The sequence below is a fragment of the Saccopteryx bilineata genome, chromosome 8 (assembly GCF_036850765.1).
Source record: "Saccopteryx bilineata isolate mSacBil1 chromosome 8, mSacBil1_pri_phased_curated, whole genome shotgun sequence".
NCBI lineage: Eukaryota > Metazoa > Chordata > Mammalia > Chiroptera > Emballonuridae > Saccopteryx > Saccopteryx bilineata.
In genome coordinates, this window is record NC_089497.1 from 30,280,087 (window position 1) to 30,286,615 (window position 6,529).

The window sequence follows — 6,529 nt, forward strand, 5'->3', positions numbered from 1 at the left end:
GGGCGTACCAGGTGGATCCCAGTCGGGCGCATGCGGGAGTCTGTCTGATTGTCTCTCCCTGTTTCCAGCTTCAGAAAAAAAAAAAAAAAAAAAAAGGGAACAAGTTACTATTTTGAGGTGATGGAAGTAGTCCGTATGTTGATTGCGGCAATGGTTACCAACTGCATATGGTTATCAAAACTTACTGAACTTCACACTTAAAATTATGAAATTTTATATTATATATATTTTATATTTAAACAGCACTGGTTAAATTTAAAAACTCATTATATCAGCATATAGGTATGAATGTTTAAATAAACCCTAGTTTACCTTTTTTCAATAAAGCCCTGTATCATATAGATCTGCTAGCAGACCTAGTTGTATTCAGGGCTGTTGGGGTCTGGACATTGAATTAAGATTAAAATTTCAAAAAATTTTCGGCCCTGGCCGGTTGGCTCAGTGGTAGAGCATCAGCCTGGCGTGCAGGAGTCTCGGGTTTGATTCCCAGCCAGGGCACACAGGAGAAGCACCCATCTGCTTCTCCACCCCTCCCCCTCTCCTTCCTCTCTGTCTCTCTCTTCCCCTCCCGCAGCCAAGGCTCCATTGGAGCGAAGTTGGCCCGGGTGCTGAGGATGGCTCCATGGCCTCTGCCTCAGGCGCTAGAATGGCTCTGGTCGCAACAGAGCGATGCCCCAGATGGGCAGAGCATTGCCCCCTGGTGGGTGTGCCGAGTGGATCCCGGTGGGGTGCATGCAGGAGTCTGTCTGACTGCCTCCCCGTTTCCAGCTTCAGAAAAATACAAAATAATAATTTTTTTTTCTTATATCAGTTTCTCATACCCTTCAATGCATTTCTCTTACAGATGAAATTGGGGAAAGTAACATAATTGCATAACAGTTTCATAAAAGATCGTTCTGCTGTTATTCAAAGTAAAATTCTTTTTCAAATTTGTGTTGATATCTATTCTGAGTCTACTAGAGGCCTCGGGTGCACTTCCTAATGGCCTAAGTAAGTGCTGCTGTCTTTCATATGCGTGTTAGTGGTTATAAGGGATGGGAATTTAGGGGGAAGGATGTAAATGCTTTGGAGCAAATTTATTTTTAGTTTTCTTCTTTTCCAAGTGAGAGGAAGGGAGATAGACAGACTCCTGCATACACCTCTACTGGTATCCACCTGGCAACCCCCATCTGGGGCTGATGCTCTGCCCTTCTGGGGCCATGCTGGCACTGAGCTATTTTGAGTGCCTGAGGCAGAGGTTCTGTGGAACCATACTCGGCACCTGGGGCCAACTTGCTTAAATCAATTGAGCCATGACTGCGGGAGGAGAAGAGAGAGAGGGGAGAAGGAGGGGTGAAGAAGCAGATGGTTGCTTCTCCTGTGTGTCCTGATCTGGAATGAAACCCGGAATGAAACCCAGGACATCCACACATCAGGCCAACGCTCTGCCATTGAGCCAATGGGCCAGGGTCTGGAGCAAATTTCCAACCACTACTTTTTATCAGTATACTCTATATCTACCTATTGAACTGAATGTTTGAAATAGAGGATTTATGCATGCTAAAGAGCTCCAGATTAGAAGGCCAAATAATCTGTGTTTATGACTACTTATCCTTCCGTGTGGTTTTTTGTTTTTGTTTTTGTTTTTAAACAGAGACAGAGAGAGGAGACAGATGAGAGGGATAGATAGGGGCAGACAGACAGGAACAGAGAGAGATGAGAAGCATCAATCATTAGTTTTTCATTGTGACACCTTAGTTGTTCATTGATTGCTTTCTTGCCCGTGGGGCTACAGCAGACCGAGTAACCCCTTGCTCAAGCCAGCAACCTTGGGTCCAAGTTGGTGAGCTTTTGCTCAAACCAGATGAGCCCGCGCTCAAGCTGGCGACCTCGGGGTCTCGAACCTGGGTCCTCCGCATCCCAGTCCAACACTCTATCCACTGCGCCACCGCTTGGTCAGGCCTGCCATGTGTCTTTTGCTGTTACAGTTCACCAAGGCTGGAATCATCTGCAGGTGTTTTACTCGCACATCAGCGCCTAGGCTAGTAGCACTTGAAGGCTAGGCTTAGCTTGGATTATAAACCGGTGTTACAGGAAGCTTAGAACTCAGGTTTCACCAAACAAGGCATGCATAGTTGCCTGCTCATTTGTTCCAGAGGTTATGTAGTGTCACTTCCTCCAGATTACATTAATTAGGAAAGTTACTAAGCCAGCTCCAGACTCAAGGGAGACGGAATAGACCTTAACTCAGTGGGAGGCTTGTCAAAGAATTTTTGGTCACCTTGGAAATCACCACATAGCCTTTTACACCCCAAACCACAAAATCAGCTTGATTCTTTCCCTCCCTGATTGCCCCAATCAAATCCTGCTGAGCCTACCTTTAAAATAGTTCTTGATTTCCTCCCTCTATTCAACTGTGACCCCTACACTGTGGTCGTACATTCCCTCTCACCTGAGCATCTGCAGTCCCCTACCTGCCTCTGGTCACTCTGACCTCTGTCTTCTTCCTTCAGAATTACTTCCCCAAATTCCATTATTACTGTCCTCTCCACAGCATTCCTCCTACTGCAGAAAAGATTCTGAACTCAACCTGACATTCAGAACAAAGTACCATTTGACCAGACGTCTCTTTTCAGCCTAATCATCTACGTTCCTCTCCTGTACTTCAGCCTCAGACCACATACCCACCGCTAAATAATACTTTCTGAACATTACCTGATTCCCAAACATCTGGCCTTTGCTCAGGCTACTGCTGTCTCTGCTAGGAATCCTGTCCATCCTTCCATGACCAAGAAACTTTCCTTGGAATCAGTTTCTTCTACCCCTTCACGTTCTACCTTTAGTTTTGCTCTCATCGGTCTGTATTCATGCAGTCATTCGGTGTGCACTACACTTATTACCAAATGTAATCAGTAGGTCTTTCCTTGTTTATAATGCCTGTTATCTTGTCAATGACCTGTTAACCTTTGTTATCCAACACTATTTTGCAGTGTATCATGGTATCAAGTTTAGTATTGTTTGGTTTTCTTTATAACCATCGTTTTTCTAGTTTGTGAAGACAAGTGTCCAGCATACATCTCTACTTCTTTTAAATATTTTATTTATTGATTTTTGTAGAGGAGAGAGACAGAGCAAGGGGGTTAGCATCAATTCATAGCAATTGCTTCCCATATGTGTGTTGACCGGACAAGCCCAGGGTTTTGAACCGGCAACCTCAGCGTTCCAAGTCAACATTTTATCCACTGCTCCACCACAGGTGAAGCCAGCATGCATCTCTTAAAACCCATTTAGAGACTGTTTGCAGGGTTGTATTGTACTATCCCTACCATAAATATGTATTTGAAACCCCACATTTAAAAATTTGATCCCCAAAAACCACCCATGTAAAATTTGAATTTCATGATAAACCTAAATTACCACATTTAAGTTAGTGAAGCTTAAACAATGTCTTGACTAAATCCTGAATTTAGTATTACCTGAAACCGAATCGTAGGTTGTACAGACCTGTTTCTAGAGGTGGTTTCATACTAGATAAAACCTCACAGACCTGTTTCTATAGGTGGTTTAATACTAGCAGAGCAAGATAATTAAACTGCAGCCTACCTTCCAATCAGTATACTTGGCTTTGATTCTAGAATTTAAACTCATCAGTATTTTAAAGAATCCTTCATCTATTATTTCCCATTTATACTCAACACATGTTTGAACACAAAACTTGGCATAATCTAATCCATCATTATTTCAGTGAGTTTAATGGGTTTCAGTTAGTTGACACAAATACAATCATTTGTCTTTACAGTCATTTAGAATTGCAATGTAAACTCTGTCATGGATTCATTTGCTTATGAAATGGTTGGGGAGGTATCAAATTAAAGTTCACAAACAAGTTGTACCAGTTGAATTCCTCTCTTATTTAACAGCAAGCGAATAGTGCATTTATAAGAAAGGTCTTCATAGTGATCTCTGCTCAGCTCTGGTCAAAGTTGTTGTCATTTTCTGATTTGGTGAGGCAGCTGAGACTTGTAGAATGTTCCATGCCCACTGCTTGACATGCTTCTAACCCTAGAGTTAATGTGCAGAATTTCAACCCGACTTACAGTTTCTTACAGTTCAAGTTGTAACTGAATTTAAAAATCATTCAGTAGATATCCACAAAGAATGATAATGTTTTATTTTAAATTTTAAATAATATCTACATCAATACAAATAAACTTACTAACTTTTAAAAGTTTTAATTCAAGTGCATGGATAATGTGAATATTTCTAGAAAACAACAAGGACGTACTTTTCATCTTCACCTCTGTTGCCCCCACCCTTTCAGTAGTGTGAGGGAGATATGGTGTCTCCCTTGTAACAGCGGAAGAGTCCTCTTCCTCAGTGGTCCCCAACCTTTTTTGGGCCACGGACCTGTTTAATGTCAGAAAATATTTTCACAGACAGGCCTTTAGGGCGGGACGGATAAATGTATCACGTGACTGAGACAAGCGTCAAGAGTGAGTCTTAGACATGTAACAGAGGGAATCTAGTCATTTTTAAAAAATCAAACATCGTTCAGACTTAAATATAAATAAAACGGAAATAATGTAAGTTATTTATTCTTTCTCTGCGGACCGGTACCGGTCTGCGGCCCAGGGGCTGGGGACCACTGCTCTTCCTGACCCTCTCGCCTGGGGAGCAGAGACAAAGCCATCCCTGAGGCGCCAAATCAGAATTCCAGCTCACAGACTCTGCAAGCGTGAGAAAACGGTTTCTCTTTTAGTATGTCACTAAATGGGGGTAGCTTGTTAAATAGCAACAGATCATTGGAACAGGTTAGAGGCCCTTACCCAAAAAGAGGAGAGCAGTTTTGGATGAACTTTATATGTTTGCAAGCTGTCTTCAGCAGAATTATTTAAACCCTTCGAAGGCAGAGGACAGGCTGATGTTGAAAATAGTTTCTTGAACGTGAGCTCTTTGGGGGGGGGGCCCTCTCCACATTGCTTACCCTCTTCCTCCAAGGAAATTCCGCCTCCAGGTGGGCAGGAGATTCAAGGGCTCTTTTCTAGAAAACTGTTTTTGAGAAGAGTTCCCAGAATAGTTCTAGAGAGAAAAAAAAAACACTTTACCACTGAGAGCTTTGAGGTTTTTGCCACATAATGATTAGCTCTTTTCTTTGCTCCCCTCTCAAGCACTTCCACCCAGAGATTTCAATCCGGTTATTAGTGGGAAAATCTCCACATATGTGAGAGAAAGAGAATTAAGCGAAGAGACAACAGACAAACCTTTAGTTAACATCCTTAGATAAATGATAAATTAAACTTAATTAGAAATACAGAGGTAAAACAGAAGATAAACAATAAATTTTTAAATGGTTGGTTTTGGGGAGGAGTGGGGGGTGGATAGAAATAGGACAGATAATTACTGGTTTTTTTATAAGCCTTTGCTACTGTTTGATTTTTTTTTTCAACTGCAAGCATTTGTTAGATTAATATTAAAAAGTAAAAGGTCATGGATTTTTTTTTAAGATCTCAGAACATTTTCATTATGCATATTATTCCATCACATTGGTTTTTTTTTTTTTTAATCAGAAAGAACTTTCCATTCTGTTACATTAATTTTTATCATGAGTTACCATTACTTTATCACTGTTTCTGAAAACCTCTTCCTGTTTTTAACCTCATTGTTAAGATTAATTAAATGCAGGTTACCTTCTAACTAGTTCTAACTTGAAGAGATCCGAAATGCTCAGAGGAAATAATTGTTGAAACAGGTTCTAATTCTTCAACATTCATAGAACTTTATGAGTGGCACTCAATTATCTTTTCTATCTAGGCTAAGAAGTAAAATTATTGTTCGTAAAAGTTAAACTATATAGTCACAGATGTAATACACATCAAGGTACACGGAGAAGGTATTTCAGGGGGTGGTTGCTGGACAATGTCCCATACATGTGACCTCTTTAAAGCTCTTGTTTGGCAGTTTAGAAGTTAACACTGAAATCAATGACCATCTAACAACTTGCCCACTGTTTTTGGGGTTCCATCTTCTAAACATGATGGCCCCCTAGCTCAATCACAAAGACATCTCATGAGTTATAGAGGAACTTGAGGTATGTGTACTTGTGAAAAAAATCTAAAAAAAAAAAAATCACAGTTTTATAGCTTTATGTTCTCTTCAAATGATATTTTAGTCACAACTTGAAGGATTTGCTACCAATGGCTGAAAAACCTCAACTTGGCTTGGAAATCCCTAGAACAGGGAAATGAAAGGAAAGTTACCCAATCAAAGTAAAAAAAACCCACAAATCCTCACCGTTCCCCCTAGACCCTCATTAAATTAGAGGAAGTCCAGTGGAAGGATGCGCCAACCGGATGCTTCGAGAAACTATCCAGCCCCCTCCCTGGACCGTCACACACTGTGTGTGCAGCCAGCGTGGTGTCATTGCTCATGGGCAGACTGGTGTGAGATCAACCCAGGTGAGCCAAGGGATAAGGTTGGAGGACACTTTTCTGTTTAGGAAAAATGAGCTACAAGGTGAAGAATGCTTCTCCCTTGATGTTGTTACCTAGTA